This window comes from Schistocerca americana, chromosome 5 (genome assembly GCF_021461395.2).
Source record: "Schistocerca americana isolate TAMUIC-IGC-003095 chromosome 5, iqSchAmer2.1, whole genome shotgun sequence".
In the NCBI taxonomy this organism is placed as follows: domain Eukaryota; kingdom Metazoa; phylum Arthropoda; class Insecta; order Orthoptera; family Acrididae; genus Schistocerca; species Schistocerca americana.
The window spans coordinates 515,746,523-515,766,196 of record NC_060123.1 but is presented as its reverse complement, the minus strand read 5'-3'; positions in this window follow the sequence as shown (position 1 = coordinate 515,766,196).

The window sequence follows — 19,674 nt, the reverse complement described above, 5'->3', positions numbered from 1 at the left end:
GGATTCGAACCTGCGACCGTAGCAACAGTGCGGTTCCAGACTGAAGCGCCTAGAACCGCTCGGCCACAACGGCAGGTGAGTTGGTCCTTCTTTGGCCCTTATCCAAAGAGTTACTCAGCATGGCATTCATTGATAGAGTTGTTGGATGTCCTGCTGAGAGATATATTGCCCAATGCTGTCCAATTGGAGCGTTAGATAGTCAAAATAGCGAGATGTCGGAGAGCCCTCCCATAATGCTCCAATTGTTCTTAATTGGCGTGATAGTAGGCCACCTTTGTGACCAAGGTATGGTTTGGCAAGCATGAGGACAAAAAGTAGAAACTCTCGAGGGCGGGCATTATTTTGCTCAAATGTAAGCCCAGGATGGCTTGCCCTGAACGGCAACAAAATGGGGCGTAAAATGTCGCCGACGTTTCGCTGTGCTGTAAGAGTGTCGCAGATGACAACTAAAGGCGTACTGCCATAAAATGAAATGGCACAGTAGACCATCACTCCTCCTTATCGGCCGTATGGCGTGCAAGTGTTACGTTGGCATCACGTCACTGTCCGGGGTGACCCCAGACACACCTTCACTGGTCGTCGCGCTCAATTCAGCACTCAATTGCGGTGCTGTGTACGTAAATAACACTTTCCCAGTTTACGGAACACAGTGTTGATGTTTCTGTTGTGTGTCCTGTTCCACTTGACGTTCACTGGTTACTTGTTCTCAAGGCAGACTGCCGCCAAATTAGATTTTTGTTCACTCCCCCCCTCCCCCCCCTCCCATCTGCCTGCGTACGCACGCGCAGTCATATGTGTGTGCGTGCGTGTGTGTGCGCCTGGGCACGCACGCGTGCGAATGGGTGTATTATTATTTGTATCATCTTTCTGTTAGGTTCCTTTAACGTGTGGAATAGCGTGCCACCGCACAGCGTAGTGTAGTCATTCATAATCTATGGTCTTTCTGCTAATATCTTCTGTGTGTAGAAGTTTTCATCTAGTGTACGTTTATGGTATAGCCTGTGGCTGGGTTTTAGTTGGTTGATAGTTGTGGGCTATTAGATGGTCAGCTATAGTGCTGTATAAAACGCTACTTTTTAGACTCTGAACATTTGTGAATATTTTTTTAAGTTGCTGCGTGATTGCACTATGTATACTAACTGACAAGTATGTAAGTTCACGTATGTCTGATTGAGTAGATGTTTCGTTTGTTCTAAGCTTTTTTTGTTTTGTGTTGCGTGTTCCCTTTTTCAACTTCCTTTGCTTTATTCCTGATACATTCAGAATTTCAAACAACCTGCTCGAGTCAACATTGTCAAAAGGTTTATCTACATCTACAAACGCCTTTCTTCAGTCTATCTTCTAAGGTACGTCATAGGGTCAGTCATTGTTGCCTTGGCCGTTCTTACGTTTCTCCACAAACTAACTAATTTTAGCCAATGTTTGTTTCTAAGAATTTTTCCGTTTCTCTGTAAATAATTCACGTCTGAAATTCGCGTCCATAACTCATTACATTTTTGGTTCGGTATCATTCATAACTGTCATTACATGTTTCCCTTGGAATAGAAATTGTTACATCCTTCTTGCAATGTGAGAGTATCTAGCCTGTCATTATCTTGCATACAAGGTGGAATAGTTCGGGCATGGTTGGCTTTCCCAAGAATTTCAATAATTGTGTGGGAATGTCGTCTACTGCAAGGGCCTTCTTTCTGCTGAGGTCTTCCAGTGCTCTGTCAGATTCTTCTTGCAGTATAAAATTACCTAACTTATATTCATCTACTTTTTATTCTCTTTTGCAATACTGTCTTCAACTTCACTTTTATACGTACCTTCCACCTTTCGGCCTTCGCTTCCATGATTAGTACTGGTTTGCCATGTGAATTCTTAATATTCACACAACTCTTACTCTTTCCCTAGAGGTGACATCCGTCATTTCCGTTGTCACGGATGCCTCCACGACTTTCCACATGTTCTGTACCAACTTCTGACTTTTAATTTTAGATTTTCCGTCAGTCTCAGTTTCAGAAGTTTGAATTCTTTTTTGTCTAGTTCATTCACTGCCTTTTTATATGTTTTGCTTTCATCATTTCAACTGAGTGTACCTCGTGCTATCCACGAATTTCTATCGGATCTTGTATTTTTACTAACTTGATCCTCTACTGCTTCGTGCCACATCTGCACTTATTGTCAAAAGAACTATAATATGGGGTATCAAGCGAAATTTGTGAATGGACTGAGTACTTTTTGGTCGGGTGGACGCAACATGTTATCTTGGATGGAGAGTCATCATCAGATGATGAAGTAATTTCGGGTTTGCCCCAGGGAACTGTGTTGGTACACTTGCTGTTCATGTTGGATATTGCTGGTAGACAATAGGGCGGTGGCTCGCGTCATACCTTCGGCGATCGTTTTTTTGAGCCTGCAGCGTGCGGAGTCGAGCTAACTGCCGAGCATCCTCAGCTCTGGCCGATGTAGCAGTCGTCCACGTCATCAGGATGCAACGGAAACACAGTGTCCATCGTCGTAGTCGCCTCATGCCCATGCACCAGGAAAACTCCGCTTGGGTCTCGACTTTTTTCACCGTTTTAAAGGCAAATGAAGGACGAGAGATTGGGTTCAATGTGTGTTCCATTTCCTTCGTTTTGACCCCTTGAAGCGTCGCGGTTTTTTGCTCGCCGTGCAATCCAAGTGCCTTCTGAACTTCTTGTAGAGACATGAAATGGAATGATCACATAGGTTCAGTCGTGGGTAAAGCAGGTGGTCGACTTCGGTTTATTGGTAGAATACTGTGGAAGTACAATCAACATACAAAGAAGATTTCTAACAAATCACTCGTGCGACCGGTTCTGGACTATTGCTCAAGCATGTGGGACCCGTACCAGACCGGACTAACAGGGGATGTTGAACGTATACAGAGAAAAACAGCAAGAATGGTCACAGATCTCTTTAATCCGGCAGAGAGAGTCACAGAATACTGAAGAAACTGAACTGGAAGACGCTTGAAGATAGCAAACAGACTTTCCCCGAAAAGTTTACGTCTAAGTTTCAAGGACCGAATTTAAATGATTAGGAATATACTACATCCCCTTACGTATCGCTTACATAGGAAACGCGAAGTAAGATTAGGATGATTACTGTACGCACAGAGACATTCGAACAATCATTCCTCCCGCGGTCCATACGTTAATGGAACAGGAAGAAACCCAAATAACTGGTGCAATGGGACGTACCCTCCGCCATGCACCCCACGGTGGTTTGTGGAGTATAGATGTAGATGTAGAATCGTCTTCTGTTGAATTCCTTTCCCCTCCTTCTGTCAATCTTGCCTAAAACTCCCTCTGAAACTTTCAACAACCTGCCTTTCTTTCAATTTATCCAGCTCCAATCTCCATAATTTCCTACCTCTCTACAACTTCTTTATCTTAATCTACACTTCACGACCAATAAATAGTTGTCAAAGCCTCATCTAGTGCTGGAAATGTTTTATAGTTTATTATTTACTTTCGAACCGCGAACCTACTATGCTGTCATAGCAGGAAGAGAGGTGATACTCCTACGTGGCGCGTCCCAGGTGGCGGATAGGGAAGTCCTCACCGGCTTACCGGCGGACTTGAGTGAAATAAAATAGCTCTCGCGGAACAAATACACCCTCTGCGGTTAACAACCGTAGTTGTAAATCGTAGGTTGCTCCAACTAAGGCTGACAACCTTCGAAAGTCGAAAATGGAAAGGTCTTTTACGAAAAAAATTCCACCGTCCTGTTCAAAAAGGCAGGAAAAGGCTACATCGGATTCGGTGGGTAGTCAACTAGAAGACAGCAACGAATCGGAGCGTTTTCAACCATTAAAATGCACACTAAAACACAAAAAGAAGATTAAACATGAGCAAATAAATTATATAGCAACACACAACATAAACTCACTGCTTCACAGACGAACTAAATAAACAAAAAATTTTAATAACAGGGATCCAAGAAATGAGAAACACCACAGAGGACCCGTTCGAATCACAAGGATACAGAATTTATAATGGGAAACCAGGACCGAGGGCAATGAAAAAATGTCCCCAGTTTGGAAAAAGGTTTTTAGTAAACATAAAAATAATAGATTCAGTAACGGATTTCCAAGCAGTATCACCAAGAATTGCGACTCTAAGCTTTAAAACAATGAATAAAACCTACACAATAATAAATGCTCATGCCACAACAAATGAAAAAAAATTGACTAACAAAAAAAAGAAAGAGGTAGATAAATTTTGGGACCTTCTAGAATAAACTGTGAACAGAGTAAATAAAAAGAATGTAAAAATCTTATTGGGAGATTCCAATACTCAGTTGGGAAAAGAAAGGAAATACAAAGATATAATTGGAAAATGAAGTCCACATAAACTTACGAACAAAAACGGTCAAAGACTTGTAGAACTCAGCAGAGAACACAACCTTATATCTAAGTCAACACACTTTAAGAGGAAGCCAAGTAAACTTAAAACATACATGACAACATCCTGAGTGGAGGAAGGGGGAGTGGCAGTTAGACCATGTCTGTATGGACAAAAATTTTCATAAGGAGATCCACAATGTTAAAGTACTGAGAGGAGTAGACCAGTGGCGTAGCGTGGTTGAAAAGGTTGGGGAGACTCTGCAGTGATTATAGGGAGACAAAATGGTACAATAAACAATAATTTAAACAAATGAAACAAAATGCATCAAATAAAACAACAACAACAACTACTACTACTACTACTACTACTACCACTACCACCGCCACTAATAATAATAATAACTTGTTCAAGAAACGATGACAAATTTGTAGAACTCCAGCAGCAAGAGAAGAAGCACTTATATTTTCTTGTATACAAGTGCAATGCGCCTGTCTTTTGTTTCCACGAATGAGTCTATAACTCGGTCTACAAAGATCTGATCACTGGATAACTCTCCAAGTAGTGTCTTTTCTATTGCTAACGTGCTCAATCACGACAGCCGGATGTTGGACATTGAATTCTTTAAATAATTCTTCACTCGTTTAATAGTACTCATGCTTCGTTCACTGCTTGCTGTAGTTGCGGTTAGGGTCAAAACCAAACGGAGGAACTTCGTTGGATCTTCATAAACGGAGTCTAAATCATTGTTGACACTGTACTTTAAGAGGACTCTTGGTGATAGTGTTTTTTCGCATCAGCGTATATGTTACAAGTTCATTTTCAAATTGTTCTTGTTTGAAAAACGGGTACTGTTCTAATAATTGAAGCAGTTTCAACTTTGGGAATTCTTTTTGATAGTTCGGGAAACACTTTTCGTTCAAAAGTTCAACAAACTGAATTTGGGGAAGTCTTGAAACCTTCTTTCCATCTGCACAATTTGCAAATCCAGTATCTCGTAAGTTAGTGTCCTGGGAGATGTCTTTTGACTGTCACAGAATGATAAGTTGCCATTCAAACACAAGCTGCATTTAATGCATTCATCGACGAATGTTTCCGTTCTTAATTGTCGTAAGTTTCTTTCGTCGTGGCAAGCAGTTATACTGACAGATTTTGACTGAAGAACCTTAAAGAGATTATCAACATAAACAAAGCACCCTCGGTAGAAGCAAAGCAAGTAGACAAACGTAGGGTCATCCATCCGTCGTTTCATTCTCAGAGCACAGATCAAAGATTCTGGGTCCCACTGAGAGTCTGTATCATCAAATATATAATTAAAAACACTATATAGCCCTAAGAAATGACTAGATGTTGTTGAAACTGCCCTGGAACGAAAGTTCCAGCGAGTGTTGCTCGCATGTGGTAGTTTACATCCTTTCTCAGTTAGCAATACAGTTCGTTTTCATGATTTGCTGAAAACCGAATGGAATGCAGTAAGATCACTTACAAACATGCGTACTTGTCGTATGATTCTGGAGGTATGTAACAGTACCAACTACCAAATACAGTTAGTGTGCGTAACAATGAATAAACAGCGCATAGGGACAAAACTGCTTCACCAATTGTTGTAGTCCTCTTTTTATGCCCGCCGTTACTGAAGCGCCATCATATGTTTGACTAACCACTTTCCCTTCCACATTCCATTCTTTCAATACTGCATGAATAATGTTTGACAAACCTTCATCAGTTTTATCTCCAGAAACATCGTAAAATCCAACGAATCTTTACTCAGTTTTGTCTGCAATACAGTACCTGAATATTATACTCATTTGACTCTTGCATGACACGTCAAATGTTTCATCAGCCTGAATCAAATGAAATTGCAGTTCAAAATTTCAGATTTTCTTTTCTCATTAACTGCCGGAGTTATCATTTCTATTGCATCATTCTGTATATCTGGAGAAGTTCCTTTAAAGGTTGAAGATGATGACAGACGGTCTCGAATTAACTGCTCTCCTTCAACTAGTAAATCCAACAATTCCAGATAGTCACCTTTGTTGCTGGAGGATTCGTCTTCTCGATGGCTGCGAAAGGCTGGTTCTTGTTTACAAAGAAATACACCTGCCTGAATAAGACGAGCCAATACTCTCCTGCTGGATGCAACTTGTTTGCTGTATTTTATTGCTGTCAGACGAGCGGCTTCAGAAAGGGCGTGCTCAATTCTACTTTGCCCAATAACTGAAATGATTCTTTGTTCTGCAGGTGACGTTTTGATATCTGATGCTTTTGTGCTTTCCTGTCAAAGTTCTTTATTGTACAAATGTCCTCATTGCATCATTCCTTTTCACCACCAAACGTTATAATATGTTATTGACTGCATTTGCAGTCGGCCAATCATACTTTTCGTACCAGGCTGTCTGAAAAGTGCGTTTTTGTTTGGCTTCACTTAAAACTACACTGAGTATAGGTGTAGGTCGTTTGTCCTTCAGTTCTCACTTTTTTTCGTACGTTAATGTAGAAAAAGGCGTTTTTAATAAAAATTATATAAGGTGTTCAGTTGCTGGTTCACTCATGTTGGCGACACAACGAAAATCTGCACTAAAATCACACAAAAACTACTATGAACACAAACCGCGCGACTTCACTTCCGTGTTGAAAGCCAGCCTAGAAGCGGCAGAGACTAGTCTCGATACCTGCTAGCAAGTGCAGCGCACCGGCCTCCGTGGAAGAGGGAAAGTGGAGGGGAGCCGAGAATGCCACTAAGGGAAGGGAGGCAGAGATTGAGAGCAGTTGCGTCTCAAGCAGGCAGATACACATTTAGTGCTCTTAGTAGAAAGTTGTTTATATTTTTGTTGTGAACTACTATTGCATCTTTTTTAAGCACGAATACAGTCTCCCCTCACGCTACGCCACTGGTGTAGACACGGACTCAGACCATTATATAGTTAAAATTAAAATCAAATTCACTCTGTTAAAGAAGAGAACCGGAAAAACTAATAAAATAAAAACGAGGTTTGACCCACATCAGCTAATTAAAAATAATAAATACCAACAAATAACACAAACCATCAAATTAACAGATGATCTATCTCCCTTGAACCCACGAAGGAAACATGCATGGTGGACAACAGAATGTGACAAATTCCATGAAGTTTCAAACACATAAAACTGAAGAAAATGCCATCAACCTAAAAAATGAAAGGAAAAAATTCACACAAAATATTAGAAGAATCAAGAGAGGATTCCTTAAAGATATTACAAACTCCATAGAAGGTAATTATCATAAAACCAACTCCAGGAACTACTATAAAATCTTTGGGAAACAACTACAACTATATGAGGCCCCTACACTAATACTGAAAGATGAAGATGGAAGAATGACACAAAGTAACAAGGAAAATGCAGAAATCATGGCAAAAGCATTTAACAAACTTCTGAATTGCTAGGAACCCAAAGAAACCTTACAAATCAACATAAATACCCCAAGAAAAACCAAACCTAACAAACTAGACCCTCAACTTTCCAAGAAGTAGAAAAAATTCTTAAAGAACAAAAAAATTATAAGGCATGTGGAGAAGATCAGGTTTTTGTTTAAATGTGGAAATATGCAAGTGACACAGTCAAGATCTCCTTACACACGGCTCTAACAAAAATTTGGATAACAGAACAGTTCCCTGAACATTGGACCACAGCTATCATCCACCCACTACACAAAAAGGAAGATAAGAGCAACCCAGACAACTACAGAGGAATCTCTCTCCTAGATTGCACATACAAAATTCTATCTAAGATCCTATATGAAAGAATCAAGGAGCAATTAGAACAGGAGTTAGGGGAATATCAGGGAGGTTTCAGACCATGGAGAAGCTGTGCAGAGCAGATAATTAGTTTAAAATTGATTATGGCATACTACAAGAAACGGAACAAACCTCTGGCAATAACATTTGTAGATTTTAAGAAGGCATATGACTGTCTCCACAGACCTTCAGTATTAAAAATTTTAAGAAATCTAGGACTCCAGCCAAAACTACTTAAAATAATACAACTCACTCTAACCAACACCAAATCAAAAGTGAAGTTTAGAGGAGAAATCTCGGAAACATTCCTCATAAAAACAGGCTTAAGACAAGGTGACTGCCTATCACCATTACTGTTCAACTGTGCCCTGCAATACATAATGAGAGAATGGTACAAGGACAATCCAAAGAGGATAAGAATTGGAAGTGCAAAAGATGATATTAGCTTAAACTGCTTGGGATTCGCTGATGATCTTGCTCTCCTAGCCAACACCGTTCAAGAAGCCAGGCAACAAGTGAAATCACTACAAGAAATAGCAGAGAAAGTAGGCCTTAGAATATCATTTGAAAAAACGGAGATTATGCTAACTGATCCACCACTTGCAAATCACAATAGGAGAACATGAAATCAAAATTGTTGATAAATTTAAATATTTAGGCTAAATAATAATGTACAATCTAAATGAGAAGCCATCATGGCAGAATAGAATAAAAAAAACCGAACTACGCAAATTACATTACCAAAACCACATACAACAAAAAAAGCCTATCTATAGATGCAAAATTAAAACACTATAAAACAGTTACACAACCAGAAATAACGTACGCAGCTGAAACTATCTTCAAAACAACTAATACAGCAGAAACTGACAGAATACAAAAAATAAAAAGAAGAATAATTAGACATGTGTAAATAAACAGTATAAAATAAATGAACATTGGAGAATAGCATCAAATGAAACAGTATATAAGAAAATAGAACCAGACATGAGCACGATAAGGAAGAAACGCATCTCATTCTTTGGACATCTGATGAGAACTCCAGAAAACAGAATTAGTAAAAAAATAAGAGCGACATTAAATGAATCACAGAAATTAAGGAAGATATAAAAGAACTCCAAATTACAGTAGATGTCCCCAAAAACTAGACAGAGAAAACGAGAATACTGCAAGACCCGCAAACCAGACTACAAACGAAAATCAATAAAAGGAGTACAGGAAGAGTGGTCTCAGACGAAGAAAGAAAGAAAATATCCGAAAGAATGAAGAAATATTGGGCAGACAGAAGAGCAAACCACCTTTCATATAAGAGTAGACTCTAATAATTATATTACCTAAATATCATATTAAGTTATTGTTGAGCCAAATTGTATCCCTGTGTAACAACTTGTTTACAACTTTGTATTTTTGACTAGAGTGGTCCAATGAAGGGCATAAAATGAATAATAATAATAATAACAATAATAATCATTTAAGACTGATTATGCCTTCCAGCGTTCAGTCTGGAGCATAGTCCCCCTTATAAAATTCCTCCATGATCCCCTATTCAGTGCTAACATTGGTACCTCTTCTGATGTTAAGCCTATTACTTAAAAATCATTCTTAACCGAATCCAGGTACCTTCTCCTTGGTCTTCCCCTACTCCTCCTACCCTCTACTGCTGAGCCCATGAGTCTCTTGGGTAACCTTGCTTCTCCCATGCGTGTAACATGACCCCACCATCTAAGCCTGTTCGCCCTGACTGCTACATCTATAGAGTTCATTCCCAGTTTTTCTTTGATTTCCTCATTGTGGACACCCTCCTGCCATTGTTCCCATCTACTAGTACCTGCAATCATCCTAGCTACTTTTATATCCGTAACCTCAACCTTATTGATAAGGTAACCTGAATCCACCCAGCTTTCGCTCCCATACAACAAAGTTGGTCGAAAGATTGAACGGTGCACAGATAACTTAGTCTTGGTACTGACTTCCTTCTTGCAGAAGAGAGTGGATCGTAGCTGAGCACTCACTGCATTAGCTTTGCTACACCTCGCTTCCAGTTTTTTCACTATGTTGCCATCCTGTGAGAATATGCACGCTAAGTACTTGAAACTGTCCACTTGTCCTAACTTTGTTCCTCCTATTTGGCACTCAATCCGTTTATATTTCTTTCCCACTGACATTACTTTCGTTTTGGAGATGCTAATCTTCATACCATAGTCCTTACATTTCTTATCTAGCTCTGAAATATTACTTTGCAAACTTTCAATCGAATCTGCCATCACAATTAAGTCATCCGCATATGCAAGACTGCTTATTTTGTGTTCACATATCTTAATCCCACCAAGCCAGTCTATTGTTTTCAACATATGATCCATAAATAATATGAACAACAGTGGAGACAGGTTGCAGCCTTGTCTTACCCCTGAAACTACTCTGAACCATGAACTCAATTTACCGTCAACTATAACTGCTGCCTGACTACCCATGTAAAGACCTTTAATTGATGCAAAAGTTTGCCTCCTATTCCATAATCTCGTAGAACATACAATAACTTCCTCCAAGGAACCCGGTCATATGCCTTTTCTAGATCTGTAAAGCATAGATACAACTCCCTGTTCCACTCGTAACACTTCTCCATTATTTGCCGTAAGCTAAAGATCTGGTCCTGACAACCTCTAAGAGGCCTAAACCCACACTGATTTTCATCCAATTGGTCCTCAACTAATACTCGCACTTTCCTTTCAACAATACCTGAGAAGATTTTACCCACAACGCTGATTAAAGAGATACCTCTGTAATTGTTACAATCTTTTCTGCTTCCATGTTTAAAGATTGGTGTGATTACTGCTTTTGTCCAGTCTGATGGAACCTGTCCCGACTCCCAGGCCATTTCAATTATTCTGTGTAGCCATTTAAGACCTGACATTCCACTGTATTTGATGAGTTCCAACTTAATTTCATCCACCCCAGCTGCTTTATTGCACTGTAATCTATTAACCATTTTCTCCACTTCCTCAAATGTGACCCTATTTCCATCATCATTCCTATCCCATTGTACATCGAAATCTGAAACATTACTGATCGTATTTCCACCTACATTGAGCAACTCTTCAAAATATTCCCTCCATCTGCCCAAGGAATCCACAGGATTCACCAGCAGTTTTCCTGACCTGTCCAAAATACTTGTCATTTCCTTCTTACCTCCCTTTCGAAGACTGCTAATTACACTCCAGAATGGTTTTCCAGCAGATTGACCCAAAGTCTCCAACCTGTTTCCAAAGTCTTCCCAAGATTTCTTCTTGGATGCTGCAATTATCTGTTTGACTTTGTTTCTTTCTTCAACATAACTTTCTCTGTCTATCTGAGTTCTAGTATGTAGCCATTTTTGATACGCCTTCTTTTTCCTTTTACAGGCTGCCTTGATTGTGTCATTCCACCAAGCTGTTTGCTTCATCCTACCTTTACATACTACTGTTCCAAGACATTCTTTAGCCACTTCTAGTACTGTGTCCCTGTACCTTGTCCATTCCTTTTCCAATGACTGTGATTGACTTCATTCAACTAACTGGTACCTTTCTGAGATCACTGTTATGTACTTGTGCCTGATTTCCTTATCCTGAAGTTTCTCCACTCTTATCCTCCTACATATGGACCTGACCTCCTGCACTTTCGGCCTCACAATACCAATTTCGCTGCAGATTAAATAATGATCAGTGTCATCAAAGAATCCCCTGAATACACGTGTGTCCCTCACAGCCTTCCTGAATTCCTGATCTGTTATTATATAATCAATGACAGATCTGGTTCCCCTGCCTTTCCAAATATACCGGTGAATGTTCTTATGTTTTAAAAAGGTGTTTGTGATTACTAAGCCCATACTGGCACAAAAATCCAAGAGTTGTTTCCCGTTCCTGTTGGCCTCCATATCCTCTCCAAATTTACCCATAACTTTTTCATAGCCTTCTGTTCGATTTCCAATCCTGGCATTAAAATCACTCATGAGCAGAACACTGTCCTTGTCCTTTACTCTAAGAACTACATCACTGAGTGCATCATAAAAACTATCCATCTTATCTTGATCTGTCCCTTCACAATGAGAATATACTGACACAATCCTAATTTTCTTGCTAGACACTGTCGAATCTATCCACATCAGTCGTTCGTTTACATACCTTATTGCAACTACGCTGGGTTCCATTTCTTTCCTGGTGTAAAGCCCTACACCCCATTGTGGTATTCCTGCTTTGACTCCCGACAGGTATACCTTGTATTCTCCCACTTCCTCTTCCTTCTCACCCCTTACCCGAATGTCACTAACAGCTAAAACGTCCAGCCCCATCTTACTTGCAGCCTCTGCCAGCTCTACCTTCTTCCCAGAGTAGCCCCCATTGATATTAATAGCTCCCCATCTCATTACCATTTGTTTGCCAAGTCGTATCTTAGGAGTCCCTGGTTTGTCAGTTAGAGGTGGGACTCCGTCACCTCCAAAGGTCTGAGGCATTTTGCTCTGATTGTTGCCAGCATCATATTTAAAGTACCAGGGAAGCAGGTTGCTAGCCTTGCTTGCCCCGAGTCCCATTGGGTTTTACCCCTAACGGTTGAGGGACTAACCGGTGGATTTGGTAGTCTTTGCCGTATGAGCACAAAGGTGACCACGACTCAGAATATGTCCGAGATGCCCAGCCTTATTCCAAAGTAACTGGTATCCAGACTGTCGGGACCACTTACTTGGCCACTCATACGTTGCCCGTGGTTCATGAACTAGGACATGACAAGAGGAACCCACACCATGAACCATGAATAATAATAATAATAATAATAATAATTTACTTTCGAAGTCTGTCTCGCCATTTTGTAATCTACGTGAATTCTTTCGGAGGATCCAGGTTCCTTACATGCATACGCACTTTTCTATGATTATTATTAGAGGTATTACCAATGGTTAAGTTGTACTCCACTTAAAATTTTACCAAGCGGCTTCTCCTTTCACTCCTTTTACAGTCCGTGTTGTCTCATTTTTTCAGTTCCCCACTCTAATTTAAGTTTTCGTCTCCCTTCACTATTTGAACTATTATCTCATCAGATTTCTTTCAATTTCTTTGTCATCTATGAAGTTACTCGGCATATAAATTTGCACTCTTGTAGTGATTGTTAGTTTGGTAATATTTCACTATGCTGTTCATGGTAGCTCACACGCATCCTGAGTTTCTTATTCATTATTAGAGCCACTCCTGAACTGCTCCTATTTCATTTTATACTAAATATAAATTCCGTGTGACTAGGGTCACCTGTCGGGTAGACCGTTCGCCGGGTGCAAGTCTTTCGATTTGACGCCACTTCGGCGACTTGCGCGTCGATGGGGATGAAATGATGATGAATAGGACATCACAACACCCAGTCAATGAGCGGAGAAAATCTCCGACGCAGACGGGAATCGAACCCGGGCCCTGAGAATTGACATCCTGCCGTGCTGATCACTCAGCTACTGGGGCGGACCATTATGTACTGATAACGGTGCAGTCACTTTACCAGAAGTCATCTTCTTCCTTCCACCACATTCACTAATTTTTACATATTCAGCCTAAGCGACTGTCTCTTTCTAAATTCTCTAACCCATCGATCTAATGAAAGGATTTAACTTCCAGGCTCCGACCCGGTAGAATACTAGTTGCGTTTCTCGTGATGACGATAGACTCCTGAGCATTCCCCTCCTGGAGATCCAATTAGGAGACCATTTCACCTCTGAAACATTTTACTCAAGAGGATACAATCATTACTATGCCATACAGTAGAGCTGCATATCCTCGATAAATTTAACGACTGTAGTTTCCTCTTGCTTTCAGCCTCTCGCAGTTTCAACATAGCAAGACCACGTTGGCTAATGTTACAAAAACAGATAAAAAGTCATCTACACATTGCCTGTGTGTTGTTGTGGCCTTCAGTCCCACGTCTGATTTGATGCAGTTCTCCACGCTACTTTATACTGTGCAAGCCTCTTCATCTCCGAATATCTATTGCAGTCTACATCCGCTTCAATCTGCTTACTATATTCATCTCTTGGTCTCCCTCTACGACTTTTACACTTCACACTTTTCTCCAATTCTAAATTGCTGATTCTTTGCCGCCTCACAATGTGTTCTACCAACCGATCCCTTCTTTTAGTCATGTGGTGCCACAGATTTCTTTCCTCCCCAATCCAGTCAGAACCTTTTCATTAGTTACGTGATCCATCCATCTAATCTTCAGCATTCTTCTGTAGTACCATATTTCAAAATCTTCTTTCCTTTTCTTGTCTACACTGTTTACTGTCCATGTTTCACTTCCCTACATGGTCACACTACTCCAGAGAAATACCTTCAGAAAATACTTCCTAACACTGAACCCTATACTCTATGTCAATAAATTACTCTTCTTCAGAAACGCTTTTGTTGCCATTGCCAGACTACATTTTATACCCTCTCTACTTCGGCCATATCAGTTATTTGGCAACCCAAATACCGAAACTCATCTATCACTTTAAGAGACTCCTTACATAATCTAATTCCTTCAGCATCACCTGCTTTAATTCGACTACATTCCATTATCCTTGTTTTGCTTTTGTTAATGTTCATCTTATACCTTGTAAGTAGGCTGTTTAGGTTTTTATGTTGGTAACGCCACGTAGCGCTCTGTACGAAAATCACTGGCTGTGCTGTGTGCAGTCTGTGGCTGGTTGGCATTGTTGTAATATTCGCTATTGTAGTGTTGGGCAGTTGGCTGTTAACAGCGCATAGCGTTGCGCAGTTGGAGGTGAGCCGCCGGCAGTGGCGGATGTGGGAAGAGAGATGGCGGAGTTTTGAGAGCGGATGATCTGGACGTGTGTCCATCAGAGACGGTAAATTTGTAAGACTGGATATCATGAACTGATATATATATTATGACTTTTGAACACTATTAAGGTAAATACATTGTTTGTTCTTTATCAAAATCTTTCATTTGCTAACTATGCCTATCAGTAGTTAGTGACTTCAGTAGTTAGAATCTTTTATTTAGCTGGCAATAGTGGTGCTCGCTGTATTGCAGTAGTTCGAGTAATGAAGATTTTTGTGAGGTAAGTGATTTGTGAAACATATAGGTTAATGTTAGTCAGGGCCATTCTCTTGTAGGGATTATTAAAAGTCAGATTGCGTTGCTATAAAAATATTGGCTGTCAGTTTAGTGTTGATCAGAATAGGTAAAGAGCGAAATGTCTAAGTAGGTTCAGTTCTGCTCAGCTGTTTGAAAATCAAATAATGTAAGAGTTTATCAGCAAAATAATTCATTAATTTTTCTAAGGGGACGTTTCAACCTTCCCTTCAAGACATTGTCCATTCCGCTCAACTGCTCTTCTAAGTCCTTTGCTGCCTCTGACAGAATTACAATATCATCGGCAAACCTCAAAGTTTTTATTTCTTCTCCCTGGACTTTAATCCCTACTCCAAATCTTTCTTTGGTTTCCCTTACTGTATGCTCAATGTACAAATTGAATAACATCGGCTTCGGACACCCTGTGCTCTCTCTCGCAGTATTATAGCTTCCCAACTTAGCTCCATCTACTTCCTCTTCCATTTTTATAATATTGCCTTCAACTTCGCCATCTTCGTGTAGACCCTCTATACACTCCTTCCATCTTTGAGATTTCCCTTCTTTGCTTAGCACTGGTTTTCCATCTGAGCTCTGGATGTTCATAAAGCAGCTTTTCTCCGAAGGCCTCTTTAATTTTCTTCTAGTCCGTATCTATCTTCCCCTAACGATACATGCTTCTAAATCCTTAAACTTTTGCTCCAGCCATTCCTGCTTAGCTGTTTTGCACTTACATTTCCGTCTTTCATCAGTTAAATTCAGTATCTCCTACGATATCTAAGGATTTATACTAGGCCTTGTCTTTTTAGCGATCCTATGCTGCCTTCACTATTTCATCGTTTCAAATCTACCCATTCGTCTTTTATTGTCTTCCTTTCCCCCGTTCTAGTCAGCCTAAAGCTCCCTCCGAAAATCTCAACATCCTCTGGTTCTTTCAACTTATCCAGGTCCCATCCGCTTAAGTTCCTACCTTTTTTCAGTTTCTTTAGTTTTAGTCTGCAGTTCACAGCCAAGTCCACAATTGCCCCTGGAAATTTCTTACAGTTTGAAATTTGGCCCCGAAATCTCTGTCTTACCAATATAATCAGTCTGAAACATTCCAGTGTCTCCAGATCTCTTTCTCGTATACTTCTTTCATGACTCTTAAACCAAGTGATGGCGATGATTAAATTATGCTCTGTGCAAAATTCTACGAGGAGGCTTCGTCTTCCATTCCTTTCCCCAAGTCCATATATCACCAGCTATTTTTTCTTCTCTTCCTTTCCCTATTATCGAATGCGAGTCCTTAATTATCTGAATCATTTCTTTTATTTCATCAAACTTTTCTTCAATCTCTTCGTCATCTGCAGAGCTAGTTGGCAGATAAACTTGTACTATTGTGATAAGTGTGGGCTTCGTGTCTATCTTCACTACAATAATGCTTTCGCTATGCTGTTCGTAGTAGCTTACCCACATTTCTATTTTCCTACCCATTATTAAACCAACTCCTTCATTTCCCTATTTGATTTTGTATTTAAAACCCAATATTCACCTGGCCAGAAGTCCTGTTTCTCCTGCCGCTGAACTTCAAAAATTCCCACTATATCTATCTTCAACCCACCGATTTCCCTTTTTAAAGTTTCTAACCTACCTGCCCGCCCGATTAAGGGAGCTGACATTCCACGCTCCGATTTGTAGAACACCAGGTTCTTTTTTTTTTTTCCCCTCTCCTGGTGACGACAATATCCTATGTGTGCCTATCCGGAGATCCGAACAGAGACTGTTTTACCTCTGGAATATTTAACTCAACAGTACGTCATCATCATTTAACAATTTAACAATAGAGTAGAGCTACATGCCCTTGGGAAAAATTACGGCTGCAGTTTCCGCTTGCTTTCAGCTGTCCACAGTACGGGCTCAGCAAGGCTATTTTGGTTGATGTTTAAAGGCTAGATCAGTCCCTACAACTACTGAAAAGGCTGCTGTCCGTCTTCAAGAAGCACACGTTTGTCTAGTCTCTCAATAGATACGTCTCCTTTATGGGTAAGGCTATCTGTATCGCTGAGGCACGCAAGCCACCCCAACGACGGCAGGGCCCATGGTTCTTGGAGGGAGCAGACTGCAGTCAATGTTCAGCTTTTCCTCTCCACTGTGACTGCACATACGGTATGACTATCTCTATCGTAGAGTCACACTAGCTGCCCCATAAAGGACTTCGCCTGTCATGGTCGTACGTAGGTAGCATGAAATTAATTTTGCATTGTTGATAGGTTTACCATCGACGCCCGATCGCAGCATAGCTTGCTATTTTTCACGTATACGATTGCCGAATAAACGGCAAGTGGCAGAAAAACGCTCTAAAGCTGTACGTTATTTAAAGACACCACAAAGGTGAATGTTGCTTCATTCACAAATGTATTGCATAGCTAGTAATTCATACAAGAACTTTGTACCTTTTGATATAGATCAGGTTTGTTTCAATGGAAACGGTGGGAACAAAATGTGATTCTCATCTGCAGGGTATTCAGAACGATGTGGACGATTTCTAGCAAGAACAAAAAGAGGGACTCACGAAAATGGAGCGAGCTTACACCAAGGGCAACAATCGGGTAGTGATTGGAGATCCTTTGTGTTAGTCGACAGAAATACAACTGAAGGTAAAAGTTAACGTAAAACTATTTGTTTATAACATTTCGCTATTTAACATATTTAATGAATTTTCTAATTTTTTAGTGTTCTCTCCGTTAGTGTGTAAAAATGGAACCCTTATAGGTTCGCTTTGTTGTCCGTCTGTTCTGAGGAACCAGTAGATGTGATATACTGTCTGTATATAAAGTTTGTACGGAACCGTAGTGAAAGGGACTACTCTCATCTGTCATTTATATCTGTAAATACTCCATAGAGAGGGTACATTAAGAGTGAATTGAAATTTATTCTACACATCAGTTTGTAAGGCTGCGTGAAAAGTTTTATTTTAATGAAAATTTGCATAACCACGCATTTTCTGGTGCAGAAATAAATGGGTCACTTATCCTCCATAAAACTTGCATTATCCATCGAGAGCGAACGTAGGTGATAAATCAGGAAAAAGTTATAATATATACGGTCTCTGTGCAAAAACAAATCAGGACCATTATACTACTGATAGCACTTCATTTCGTAAAAAAGGAACCAAAATAGAAAAAAAAACATGTTGTCAAACGTTAACAATTCATGACTCTCTATTAATAACAGAAGTTATTTAGCTCATACGTCTACCTGAAACAGACTATCGAACCGACAGTTGAATTTTCTTGACAGCCATTTGCAACGGCTTTCCCCGCCAATTTACTGATTCAAATTTCTATGTAAAGACAGGTCACCTTTGACAGAGCGCTGCAATGGAGAAAAATGTACAAGATGACCCGTCTGACATATTCCGATGCAATGACGTACAAGCCTTTGTTCGCTAATACCGCCGTTAAACGCATACGCTGAACGTCATCTCTCAAACGGCTGCGAATCATAGTTAGCTTAACCACAGTCATGTCAGCGATTTTCCGCGGGGGGGATATGATGTGTCAGACACTGTGTACGCAATTTCAGCTTCGGTTAATAATCATTTATTCCAAAGGCCACGCGGTATGGAGCACGAAACCGGCGGCAATGGGAGGGCTGGAGGGTGAGGGGTGAGGGAAAATGATTGGGTGGTTACGCCCCGGTGGTCTGTCCAGAGCACGGGCGCACAGCGCACGTCTTGTTATGTGGTCGCCGGCATCGCGCATACTATTACCGTACGTCACTGCCGTCTGATGAGTTCTGATAGCCGGAAATCATCTGCGTGATTGATGAAACCGTTGCGATCCCATGCGGCCCAGTCGTGGTGCCACCGAACAGGTCGCGGAAACCACCAAATAAATTAGCGAACAGTACGTCATTAAAAGGTCCCTCCATCACGTTTATTTCAGCCATAGACAAGGGTAATCAAATTCTTTTACAGTCATTGTTTCGTGAAGCATTTTCCCATATATTCCTACTACCTTCTAAAAAAGTAGTAAAAGAACATGCCGTAATACACTACTGGCCATTAAAATTGCTACACCAAGAAGAAATGCAGATGATAAACGGGTATTCTTTGGACAAATATATTATACTAGAACTGACATGTGATTACATTTTCACGCAATATGGGTGCATAGATCCTGAGAAATCAGTACCCAGAACAACCACCTCTGGGCGTAATAACGGCCTTGATACACCTGGGCATTGAGTCAGAGCTTGGATGGCGTGTACAGGTACAGCTGCCCATGCAGCTTCAACACGTTACGACAGTTCATCAAGAGTAGTGACTGGAGTATTGTGACGAGCCAGTTTTCAGTTGGTGAGAGATCTGGAGAAAGTGCTGGCCAGGGCAGCAGTTGAACATTTTCTGTATCCAGAAAGGCCCGTATGGGACCTGCAAAGTCCGGTAGTGCGTTATCCTGCTGAAATGTAGGGTT